At 43.6% G+C, this 13,799-nt stretch overlaps 1 protein-coding gene across 1 annotated transcript in view; it reads left to right on the top strand.

The window, feature by feature from the left end:
• adamts14 (ADAM metallopeptidase with thrombospondin type 1 motif, 14) overlaps positions 1-13,799 on the top strand; it is a 53,775-nt gene that overhangs the window by 5,285 nt on the left and 34,691 nt on the right. The gene's annotated exons all lie outside the window — the stretch shown is intronic.

Consider the following 13,799-nt stretch of genomic DNA (forward strand, 5'->3'; position numbering starts at 1 on the left):
TTCTGTTGAATCCTTATTTATGACAGTATGTCTGTCTAAGCATGTGTCTGTGTGTGTGGGCTCATTCATACACACACTGTGATACAGGACAAGCATACCTGCAAGCACGCGCCTGATAAGTAAACAGATAAGTGCCAGTAATTTTATGCCTAATTTTCTCTCTATAATCCTCATTGTGATCACCAACTATGCTTGCCCTTTGTGGCTCTGCACAGTGACATGTGAAAGCTGATAAAAAGGAATCAAGTAGTAATCCCCTTCTCCCACAAGCTGTCTCAACGATCATTTCAAACCTGTGACTCTGCTAGAGTCCAGCACCACTTAGCCACGATTTACTTCCCGGCTTATTGATCCTCCTGGTTTTACAACAAAAGCTTTTATCCAGCATCACCAGCTTGTCCTTGCCGGTATCTATAGAATAATCGATATAGGTCAGATTGGTTATGGATTTTGTACATAGAATTCAGAAAGTAAACCATGTGACCTCTGGAAAATTAGTGTGCATACCTTGATCTCAGTGGTTGTCAGTGGATTACCTCTTTACTCTCTCCCTCTCTGTGTATCGCTTGTGGATCAACAAAGCGTGCCTGGAACCGAAATTACATGTTTCTTAACAATCTGCCACAAATTGCAGGTTAAGCCCCTAGGCCTAGAATAACGCGTGGACTTTGATTTCCTTGCACGTTGCAGCTCAAGCATGGCCTGTGGCACTTGTTCCATTTCTATATTGTGTGTCATTATTGTACCTTAAGGGATATATCCATGGGATTCCAATAATTTAAAGCTAGCAGTATGTTGTGGCAGTGTCTGTCTATGATAGGGTAATTTGTTATTTGTTCAATTGATTTTAAATGTTAAGTGTTTACTTTACTGTGTCCTCTCATCTGAAACCAAAGCTACGCCATTGTCTGTAAGCATATTTATGCACAACATATTTGTTTAAAATAGACAAATGTCCAGCAGCAAAGTGATTTCCCCAGTTCTCGCCTCATTTGTTTCTTGCCCTGGTGTGCATGCTGCACTGAACAGGTGACAGGCTCCAACTGCACGTTTGCACAGCAGAAAGAAGTCTCTCTGAAATTACATACAGTAAATATCCACCTTCAAAGTTGCTCTAACGGATGTGTGGAATTTAGTGCACTGGTGAGCTTAAGGGTTAGCTCTATTTGTTTCAGTGACACCCACTGGATGCCTCACTGTCTGGGCTTCAGAGTGTTTTTACTGAATTATGTCCTCCATTGACCACAGCAGGTCTCATAATTATCCCAGGTGTATGAACCCTCATATCCATTGGGGCAACCTGATTACCTCAGCATAACTTCACCTCTCTTTGCCTAGAAGAGCTAATTTCTCTGTATTTTAGCATCACAGTGTGAAATCTTAACAACAAAAAAACAAACCAAAACAAACCTCACAATTTGATTTGTCCAATTATGAGTTATGATGAGTGGTATTTGCACTGAATTCCAAAAATCTATTTCACTCAGTTCAGTGTGATGAGAAGACTTTTGTTATTTATGACTCGAGGCGCCGGTGAGGCCCAGACTCAAGGGTGTAATTTTCTCTGTGGACGAAGCAACATGTCCACCCTTCACTGTTTTATCTGACAAAGTCAAATTAAAGTGTAAATGACTTGATGATTATGCTACAGAAAACAGTCAGTGGATCACCAAAAGTTAATACAATTCATCCTGAGGGAAACATAAATGTCTGAACCAAGTCCATGGAAATCCATCCAACAGTTGTTGAGTTATTTCAGTCTGGACCAAAGTGGTGGACAAACTCAGGGGCGGTGTTTGGCACGGGCGACCCGGGCAGCCGCCTGGGGCGGCATTTTATCATGAGTCATGGGGGGGCGCCACGAGCACTTGAAAAAAAATAAATCCTCTGCTCCGCGAAGCAGTTTTCTATTATCTATCATTTCACTGTGTGGGGAATTGGCAGATTGGCGCCCCCTGCTTGCTGGAAGTGCTGTGCACAGAAGCTGTGTGTGAGAAGGGGAAAAAGGGAGGGGCGTGCGGGGGACAGTTCACTTCTGCGCCGTGCAGCGGTTTTCTGTTATGTACCATTTCACTGTGTGGGGAATTGGCAAATCGGCGCCCTCCTTGCAGCTGCAGGCGCCCTGCTTGCACCCCCTACTTTCACAATGAAATGGACTAGTCCGTAACGGTGCGGGGCCCGGCGCAAAAGATAAACAGGCAGGAGGCAGGTGGCAAGAGAACTCGGAAGTACACAGAGACGGAGCAAGACCTTCTTATATACTGTCTATGAGCAAGACAAGTCTAAACCTTTCTTTTATGTCAATGGTCTAAACGCGAAAATGAAACAAAGTTACCCAAGCGGCTCAAATAAAAGAAAAAAACGAAAGGACATGTTTTCGGCAGTAGCAGGACCTTCATCAGCTCCCGTGGCTGATGATAGTGGTGGTGGTGTCGGTGTCGGTGGCAGTGGCATGCAGAGTGAGGAGGAGACTCCTAGTAGTAGCCTATATAAACGTTGCACATCATGCAAACTTTCTTAACGAGAACTGTAGCTTTTCTATCTGCTTAGGCAGACAAAAACTCATGATAGACCTCTTCAAATTAAAGCACAGGTTCTCTTGAAATGATAAAAAAAAAAAATATATATATATATATATATATATATATATAGAGAGAGAGAGAGAGAGAGAGAGAGAGAGAGAGAGCGAGAGAGAGAGAGAGAGAGAGAGAGCTTGTTTTATGATTTATGAGGAGTATACAGTTTTATTAATTTATTAATCTTGTTAAATATACATTTATGTATATAGTGTATATTTATTTTAAGTTCTGATAACCTATACTGTCATATTTTGTGCAGAATTGTGTTCATTGGTGTCTCGCCCTGGGTGTAATTCAATGTAGAACCGCCCCTGGACAAACTGATCGAGCCTTGAGCCACGCTGTTAGCATGGCTACAAATATAGATATGCTCATTGATTTTACCTGCCTTGGTGACATTTAGCATGCCCTGTGTTTTACCTCAGGTTACTTATAGGCTGCCTAAACTGTTAGATTGGTGGATTGTGTATGCAGCCTGACAGGAAGATATGCAGACACTGTGCTAGTTTTGGGGAAAATAATTTAATTGTTAAGCCTGTAAAATGCCAGAAAATAGTTCCTCCGCTCTCTTCACTGGTTACCATTTGCTGCCCACATCTGCTTCAAGACACTAGTACTTGCATACAGGGCCACGAACGGATCAGTCCCAGCATACATCCAGGACATGGTCAAACCCTATACCCCAACCCACCCACTCCGCTCTGCATCAGCCATCCTGTCCCTTGCTGCCCCCTCACAGCAAGGGACAACTAATCACTCAACAAAATCCCGACTGTTTGCTGTCCTGGCTCCTAAATGGTGGAATGAGCTCCCTATTGGATGGCCAAAAGCCCATGCATCTTCCGCCAAAGGCTAAAACACATCTCTTCCGACTACACCTCAGATAAACATAAAAAAAAAAATAAAGAAAAAATTATATATATTTCTTGAAGCTGCACTTTCATATGGCTCTTTGTAGTTTTGCTTATTCAAAGCTAATGTACTTGCACTTACTACTTGTCTGGAGTTTGCACCTTCAGGGTTGAAAGCACTTAATTGGAAGTTACTTCGGATAAAAGCGTCAGCTAAATGACATGTAATGTAATGTAATGTTCCTGGAGCCCAAGGTGACGGCCTCAAAAAAATAATTTTGTCAGACCAACAGCCCAAAACTCAAAGATATTCAATCTACAATTATATTAAACAGAGAAAAGCAGCAAATTTGAGAGGCTGGAAATGTTTAATTAGTCTAAATGTAATTTTCAGTGGGGCAAAGCCATTAATAATACATGAATTAACTGGAAGTCCAATAGCTTTGTGTCCCCTTCCCCCTTCTGACAGCAAACCTACACCCTTACCGAGCCCAGACTTCACCATGCAGTGTGCATATGTTTACATTTGGTTCCTCTGTAGGCCCTTCCAGATGCTGCTGTGCTCTCACCTCACAGACCCGGCTTCTTTTTCCACCCACTGCTGAAATAAGAGACCACAGAGGAAGTATTCGAGCATGTCTTACTTGGCATTTCCTGGTCAGGGACTGGACAGATTCTTTCACTCCTCTTTGCCCTCACTGTCACATGTCCATGCTTAAGCTCGCAGCATTTGTGTTGTTAGTCCTGAGCTACAGCATGCCAAGGAGTTTTTTTTAGGCACAATGTTCCCTTAACTGCACTGTATTTAGATTTCTTTTTGCAGTTGTAAATACACAAATTCTTGCCAAAGTCTTGTTGGTCTGCCTTCTTCACAAGTATAATGATAGGTTGGATAGATTTCTTTTTTTCTTCGTAAGGAGTAAGAAATTGAGAAATAAAATAAACTTCACCGTGAGGTGTAATCAGAAAGAGCAGTTTGTGCTGGTTAAGTTTAACTACATGGCAACACAAAGATGAAATGTGTCAACTACAGATTTGTTTGGTTCATAAGTAGAGGATGCAACACTGTTTATGCTTCATTTAGGTAATATTGGGTGGTTTCTTGCTTAATTAACAATTACAAGTTGTTACTTGAAAAGATATATTACCACCTCTGGATCCACCCTTCATGACTGGAAATATGTACTTTTTTTGGGTGCATATTGCCTTTATATGACACTTTTGTTGCATCGTATGCTGCCTCTTGCCCAATGTAAGCTGCAATAGTCTCTCTATCCTCCCAACAAAGCATAAATGGTGATACAAAATGAATGGAAGTATAAGCTTTGTACAAATGCCAATGTTGAATGCACATACAGGCCGTAACAGCGAGCCAAGTTGACTGTTAAACAAGGATATCCCTTTGTTAAGATAAAATAAGATTAAATAGACTTTATTAATCCCACACTGGGGAGATTCTTGTGCAACAGCAGCTCAAAAGAAAACATTTACACACATCAGAATAACACAAATACACATTAAGTAGACATAGGAGAAAAAATTATAAATGAAGTATAAGAAATAGAAAAAATAGAATTAGTTATAATAATAATAGTAATAATACAAACATATTTACACAATGAAGACCCTTATATAATAACCTGATCTCACAGAATTCCGTGAAATGAACACAGCCCCTTAACTCAAAATCTGTGGCAGTTTCACGGAATTGCAAAAAATTCCGTGATGGGCCCACGGAAGAATTCCGTGAAATGAACACAGCCCCTTAAGTTAAGGGAAAAGTTGAGGGTGGGCTTACATTTCAATGACACACGGGACAACAACGGGACGGTTGGGTTTAGGAAAAGAAGAACGGGATGGTTGGGTTTAGGAAAACAATAAACGGTTGGGTTTGGGAAAACAATAACAGGACGCAGGACAGCAACGGGACGGTTGGGTTTAGGAAAAGAAGAACGAGACGGTTACGTTTAGGAAACGTGACACGTGGGACACGATCCTTGGTCTTCTGGGTGAAAGTCCTGTGTTTGACCCATCCACCACCCCAACCAAACTCCATACGTGGATTTTCGGGCTTTCATACTACTCGCTACCGTAGTCGCTCCTAATGCTACGTCATCTTCTCATTGACTTTACATTGGCATTGTTGGCCACACAGAATTTTCACACATTCCGTGTCACCACCATGTAATGCAGTGTTAACAGTTCATGATCATTTCACAGAATTCTGTAAGACCAGGCAGTTATATAAACAGATCATTTTACTCACAGCTTTGTAGCATGAGATTTTACATCGACACAGCAGACAAAGCTATATGTTGTATCCAGTGAACAATTGATTGAGTTGGACACTGCCTTTTAGCACTTTCACTTTGGAAACTTGGAGGAAAAAGATTAACATTCAAGCATACAACACTTGCAACTTTTTATGGCCACAAACAGTTGTTTAGTTAAACATCCAGCATGTTATAGAGCAAAATTATCATTCATTTGGAGTCATGTCTCTGTCCATCTGATTAATGTAAATCCAATATTCACTCTCTTCACCAACTTCTGAGGGAAATATCTGTCACTTTAGTTGCTAACTTATGTGTGTCTGCTGTTGAGTGCTGAGCAGGTAGTGTACAGTGGGTTTTTAGAGCTGAAAACAGCAGCCTGCACGAGTCCAAAAACGACAATATGAGAGCGGTTAGAGTGAACCAAAACAGTAAAGTTGCAGGCCGGACAGCTAAACAATGAGCCGAAAGTACTATAAAAGCTCCAAAAAAGTTGAGGGGAGCTGCAGATTCAGGTAATAATTCTCTGTTGGTTCATTACTACGACCACTCATTTCAGATTGTCATTTGATACACTGATATAACAATATCGATTATTTCTACACACTTGCCACACAATACATTATTCACATTATGTTTACTAGCAAACGAGCTGATGTTGAGGTTATGGACCAATACATAGCCAAAACAAATTCTTTATTGGCAAATCTGTTCAGATATGCAGAAAGAAATAATGTTTGTGTGGTCATTTAAAGGTGCAGTAAGCGATGCTGCACAGAGATTATTGATACTCAACTGCCAAACAAATACACCCCCCATTCAGAATCTCTGCCCCCCACGATTCATGGTTGCGCATTGCCATAGCGACCAGTGAAAACAACAGATTTCTGCAGCTGAAACGCCTCCCCGATGTTAACAATGATCTTCCTCCTTCTCGGTCATACAACTTCTTTTTTATTTCTATTCTTCAGACCTTTTCCTCTGTTTCTCAGTAATCTCACGGCACATTCTCAAGATGCTTCCCCCATCACCTGTTTGCACGAGCAACTGGCGCCGCCTGTTGCTGATTGGCTGGAGTAGTGTTTTGGTGCTTGTGCGCACCTTTCTGTTTGTTTTGCATTTACACAGCCAGGGCAGTATAGGAACACCAGATTTTGGTTCAGCGCACACAGAAAATAGAGAGCTAGGTGACTATAGCTGCTTTCCGACCAAGTAGTTACAGGAACGTAGTTATAGGAAAAGTCCACTTCTAAACAGATCTACTAACTACTCTCCTCCAAAACCGTTTTTCAGCTGGCAGGCTTCCAGCTTTTCAGAGCGGACAGAGACACGGATCTCTCCAGCAAAACTAAAGGTGGAGGAATCTGTTTCTACATCAACAGCGGCTGGTGCAACGACGTGACAGTGATCCAGCAGCATTGTTCTCCTGACCTGGAATATTTCATCATAAACTGTAAGCCTTTTTATTCACCCCGTGAGTTCCACTCATTGATTCTGGTCGGTGTTTACATCTCACCGCAGGCCAACGTGCAGGACGCACAGCGCATGCTCGCCGACCAGATACTGTGTTTGGAGTGGACCAACCCGGACTCCCTAGTTATTGTCCTTGGAGACTTTAATGAAGGGAACCTCACTCATGAACTCCCTAAATATAGACAGCATATTAAATGCCCGACCAGAGAGGAGAACATTCTGGATCCCTGTTACACCACAGTCAGGGATGCTTATCACGCAGTCCCCCGTGCTGCACTGGGTTTCTCTGACCACGTCATGGTTCACCTGATCCCCGCCTACAGGCAGAAACTAAAGCTCTGCAAACCTGTAGTGAGGACATCAAGGAAGTGGACCAGTGAGGCTGTGGAGGATCTCCAGTCGTGTTTGGATTCTACTAACTGGGATGTGTTCAGGACTGCTACCAACAGTCTGGATGAGTACACAGAGGCTGTGACGTCATACATCAGCTTCTGTGAGGACTGCTGTGTTCCATCAAGCACCAGGGTGAGTTACAACAATGACAAACCCTGGTTCACAGCCAAACTCAGAAGGTTAAGGCTGACTAAGGAAGAGGCGTTCAGGAGTGGGGACAAAGACAGATTTAAAGAGTCAAAGTACAAGTTTAGCAAGGCAGTGAAGGAGGCTAAACGACGGTACTCTGAGAAGCTCCAATGCCAGTTCTCAGCGAACGACTCTGCGACTGTCTATAAGCCTAAAAACCCCCCCCCCACTCCTTCAATGACCAACACCTAGCCAACGACCTGAACGAGTTCTACTGTCGATTTGAAAGACAAAAGGACAGTCCTGACACCATCCCCCACGACACCTCTCTACAGCTACAGCCACTGTGCTTCACCTCCCCCCCCAAAGCAGGGTCCTGGGCCTCCCCACCAATGCCCTCCATAAAGGTCCCCCCCCCCTCCACCCCCCCCCCACCCACCTCAGTGACGACTCTCTCCATCCATGAGAGGGACGTCAACAGACTCTTTAGGAGACAGAACCCCAGGAAAGCTGCTGGACCGGATGCTGTCTCCCCATCCAGCTTGAAGCACTGCGCTGATCAGCTGTCTCCAGTGTTCACAGACATTTTTCAACACCTCACTGGAGACATGCCACGTGCCAGCCTGCTTCAAGACCTCAACCATAATCCCTGTCCCCAAGAAGCCAAGGACCACAGGACTTAATGACTTCAGACCCGTCGGCCTGACCTCTGTGGTTATGAAGTCCTTTGAGCGCCTTGTGCTTTCACACCTCAAAGCCATCACTGACCCCCTCCTGGACCCCCTGCAGTTTGCCTACAGAGCCAATAGGTCTGTAGACGATGCAGTCAACCTGGCCCCCCACTACATCCTCCGCAGGAACCTATGCCAAGATCCTGTTTGTGGACTTCAGCTCTGCCTTTAACACCATCATCCTGGCTCTGCTCCAGGAGAAACTCTCCCAGCTAGGCGTGCCTGACTCCACCTGCAGGTGGATCACTGACTTCCTGTCTGACAGGAAGCAGCATGTGAAGCTGGGGAAACACGTCTCCGACTCACAGTCCATCAGCACCGGATCGCCCCAGGGCTGTGTTCTTTCTCCTCTGCTCTTCTCCCTGTACACCAACAGCTGCACCTCTAGTCACCAGTCTGTCAAGCTTCTGAAGTTTGCGGACGACACCTCCCTCATCGGACTCATTTCTGATGGCGACGAGTCCGCCTACAGATAGGGGGCTGACCACCTGGTGACCTGGTGCAAGCAAAACAATCTAGAGCTCAACGCTCTAAAGACAGTGGAGATGGTTGTGGACTTCAGGAAGAACCCAGCCCCACCTGCCCCCATCACCCTCTGTGGCTCCGCAATTGACACTGTGGAGTCTTTCCGCTTCCTGGGAACTACCATCTCCCAAGATCTCAAGTGGGAGCTGAACATCAGCTCCCTCGTGAAGAAAGCACAACAGAGGATGTACTTCCTGCGGCAGCTGAAGAAATTCAACCTGCCAAAGACAATGATGGTGCACTTCTACACAGCCATCATTGAGTCCATCCTCACATCCTCCATCACCATCTGGTAAGCTGCTAGCACAGCCAAGGACAAGGGCAGACTGCAGCCTGTCATTCGGTCAGCAGAGAAGGTGATTGGCTGCAATCTGCCGCCGCTCCAGGACCTTCACGTCACCAGGACTCTGAAGTGTGCTGGAAAGATTGTGGCCGACCCCTCCCACCCCGGACACAAACTCTTTGAGACACTCCCCTCTGGCAGGAGGCTGAGGTCCATCAGGACCAAAACCTCACGTCACATGAACAGCTTTTTCCCCTCCGCCACTAGCCTTATTAACAAGGCCCGGAAACCACCCTGACTCTCCACCTTCATGCCACTGTTCTCTCTCTGCTGTAATGCTCTTTGCTCTTTATTTTTTATTTATATCTTTATTTATTCTTTATTTTTAACTTAATACATACTGTGTAAATATACTTATACTTATATTGTTTGTACCTATCCTTACATTGTTTAATATTCCATCTTAAGAATGTGTGACGTGCACCAACAACACCAAAACAAATTCCTTGTACTGTATGTGTTAAAAAACGTACTTAATAATAAAACCCTTTCTAATTCTGATTCTGATTCTGATTTTTCCAATTGCATTCACACTGGCCAAGTGGCCATAGGGACTGCAGTGCTTAATTTGTAAAGTGGGAGGCCCCGGAGCGCAGGGGGGGGGGGTGGATCCGGCGACTCAAAACGGGGGTTGGAGGTAACGGATCAAAAAAAAAAAATTACACTGCCTGCGTAGCTTCTCTGACTAAAAAAACCTAAACAGCGCTGTGTGTACATCAGGGCAATGTTTATTTTTATTTCAGAACATGCACTGCATGGGTACAAAATGTAAAAAAAACAAAAAAAAAAAACACTTCGTCACAAGCAGCAGTTATCCATCGGACTATTAAATTAACCAAAAAACCCACCGTGGTCTCCACGTTCTTGATCGGCTGAAACATTTTTTGCTTGTTTGGGATCCGACTGGCCAGCGTATTTGAAAATGTTAAGCACCGCTGTTGTAAGTGCCTCCCCTCCCTCTGTCCCTCTCCCCCCTCTGTTTTACCCTGAAAATTCACCTCAAAACACATCGAAAATGCAAACACAAGATTTTTGTGGAACTTCAATGGGGAATAAAGACTAACAAGACAGATAACATTATTGAACACTACACAATCATTTAGGTGATTCATTTTTCATGGTGACACAGGAGGTGCCGGATCCAATAAAAAAGGTTCGGGATCCAACGTCGGAGGTGCCGGAACATGTTTGGCGTGTTCCGGATATAGATATTTGCTGAATTTGACAGTGAATTGGACTAACATTGCTTACTATACCTTTAAAAACAAAATGGCCCTGACATAATCTGATTTGTGATAACTTGATTGCCTGTGTAATATTGGCACAAGTCATATTTTATTCACTCAAGAAAGGCTGCAAACAACACGTTGGGTTTGCACTCAAAGCTCTCATATCAAGGAAATGCCTGTACTGAATCAATGCAGATTGTTGTTGTGTGGTAAATTAAGAAAATTGGTTTAAAAGCAGCTTTCCCAGTGAAAACTTTAATGTTCATACATGCTTATATCATGATTGTTGCTGTGTAAAGCAGGATTTATGGTTCTGTGGAGGCTCTCAGCAGAGCTTACGCCTTAGCCTACGTTACGTGGCCTGAAGTTTGTACTTGTGTGCTAGTGTCTGTGTTGTTCTAGCGTATCTCTTTAAGAGAATAGCACAGCCGGCATGTGTGTATGCATGGGGAGTGTGTGGTAGAGCAAATGAGAGAGTGACGGTGATTAGCTTCGGAGAGTACTGACTCTAGAGGCATAGAGAGAGAAACAAAATGTCTCCCCTTTCTTACCACAGTCAGAAATATGATGCAGGAGAAGTTAACCCTCGCCTTGGTTTTCATGTTGTTTACAGAGAAGGAGAACCCGGATATGAGTAGGTGGAAATTAAACGCTACCAAGCCACGGCCAAGCGGACCAGCCACAGGTGTTGCGGCCTGCGTCGCTGCGATGTGTATACATTTTTTGAGAGGTGCACATCAGGCTACAGCGTAAGGTCCCTATCTAGATTGTACATGTACCTACTAGAGTGCGGTTCGGGCCGCATTTTTCTGTCTGAGCCCGGCCTGCGTCCGACAGAGCAGTAACCAAACCCGACCCGAGCCCGACAGGCATTAAGGTATTTATGTCCAAGCCCGACCCGAGCCCGACAGTTCAAATCTTGTTTTTTTCTCATACTAATGACACATGTACGTTTGTTTGTGTGGAAAGCCCGCTTTTATTAAGCAACTGTAGGAAGGCATTTGGAAAAGTCAACAGATGAGCGCATCAGCGCACATTAACACAGGCGCACACAAGAGGCCCAATCACATATTATCACGCTGATGTGACTGAGCCCGACCCGATCCTGAACATCATTTCTAAATATCTGTCCGAACCCGGCCCGTCGGGTACCGTCGGGTCCCGTCAGGTACTGTAGGGTCCCGTCAGGCTCGGGTCGGGTATCCATCCTCTAGTACCTACGTACGTACCTACGGCATAGCTTTTATGCAGGACCATAAATATTTACCTCCAGTCACATTAGGTATACAATAAAGAGGCCTGAAGCAGAGAATGTTTACTTTATGGAAATCAGTGCGTGCAAATGTTTGCGTTTCTTATGTGTTGTGCCACAAAGTGTCAAACCACGTGCTTTTATGCCATTAAAAAAACAACTATTTTAACTGCACTGTTTGTGTTGCATTTCTGGTGACATTCTAGTGAATTGAGGTGTGTGTCATGTTGATGTTGAAACACAATTTCACAATATTTACAGTGCAGCTACAGCAGAATTATTGCAGTTATGTAAATCAACAATAGATGTCAGCTCATGATCGCTGTTCCTCTAAATACAAGCGCTAGGTCTTCTTTCTATAGTGGCTATTATTTCACTGACAATCAACAATCATTCATGGAGAAATGTACCTCAGAAGAGACAGGCATGACTGATTTCCCAACCTGTAATTCAATTCCCCATGTGCACTCATTGTGCACTTAAAAATACTGTTTATATCTGGCCATGTACTTACCTTTGAATAAAAGCAGGTCACTGTGGGTATTTAAAAGGGTAATTGTTAGAAATTGCTATTGAAGTGGAGCACATCAGGCAGGTTGAGAGGAAGTGACTACTTAAAGTGCCCAAATTATGCTTTTTGGCTTTTCCCTTTTCCATTATTGTGTTATATATCTTTTTGTGCATGTTATAGGTTTACAAAGTGAAAAAGCCCAAAGTCCACCCCAAAGGCACTTACCATCCCCAACAGAAAACACTGTTCACAAACTGCTCCAAACAGCTCTATTGTCAGTCCCTCCAGGAATTCGCGGCCTTGTTTTGAGATTGTTGTGGCCCAAAATGCCTGATAAATCAAAAATTTTATGTTTGTTGCAATGAAGTTGCGGGAGAAGGTTTTTTTTTTTGTATAGTTCTTTAAAAATAAAAAGGAAACTTGTTTGGGGAGAATAAAACTACTCTGGGCTGAGATTTCCTAGTAACCTTACCAAAAAGGCTCAGGATGCTGTAAATGTTTGCAGAAAATGGCTGATGGATTTAAGACAAAAAATAATAATTTATTGAATCAATCAAATTTGAACATATCTGTCAGTGGCTTGTTGATCTTTTCAATGTTAGTTATTTTCCTATTCTGGCCTGGGCTGGGACACATTCATACGTTTGATAAAGTACTGACTTTAACTTATCATTGCACTTACAATAACGAGCGTAGCTGTCCTCAATTTAGGTCATCGTGTCGTCTCCTCTCCTTTTTCTCCTGTTTGTGTGTGTGCAAGCGTCAGTCGCGGGGGGTACAGAGCAGTAGCCTATTGTTGTACAACCTCTAAATACAATTATGAACCTGAAAATGAGCATAATATGACTGTAAAACGTCTACAGCGGCTTTGAATTCTTTGAACATCATAGATTGGTGTCAGACTAAAACAGAGCTTTGAGTTCATTAAAAACATATATATTGACGAGGTTTCATTACCGGGATTGTTCAGGTGCCGCTGGAAATTCCGCCGGATGTCTCTCATTTCGGCCGGATGTCCGTCACCTTCCGTTTTCTTTGTGTTGGCATTTTAAACTCCGGTCGATTCATGAGGACTATGGTTAACTGCTCTTCAGATCTCTGCAGGCTAAATCCAGACAGCTAGCTAGACTATCTGTCCAATCTGAGTTTTCTGTTATTCTGTTACGACTAAAACAACCTTTAAACGTACACATGTTCCACCACAACAAGTTCCTTCCCAAGGATATTTTGCAGAGGCACCGTTGCCTAGTCCGGTGCCTAGCGCCGCCCAAGACGATTGTGATTGGTTTAAAGAAATGCCAATAAACCAGAGCACCTTTTTCTCCCATCCCGGAATGCTGTGTGGACTAGCCAGACCCTCCTCTGCAGCTCTGTGGAGGAAGGCATGACAATGCGAGACATTTAAAAACATAAAGCACATAGAAACATACGGCTGAATAGACATTGCTACTTATCATCTCGTTCAGTATGAAATCATTTTGACACTCTTGGTAAAGGGCTTGTTGGTGAG

This window comes from Sander vitreus, chromosome 21 (assembly GCF_031162955.1).
Source record: "Sander vitreus isolate 19-12246 chromosome 21, sanVit1, whole genome shotgun sequence".
Taxonomy (NCBI): domain Eukaryota; kingdom Metazoa; phylum Chordata; class Actinopteri; order Perciformes; family Percidae; genus Sander; species Sander vitreus.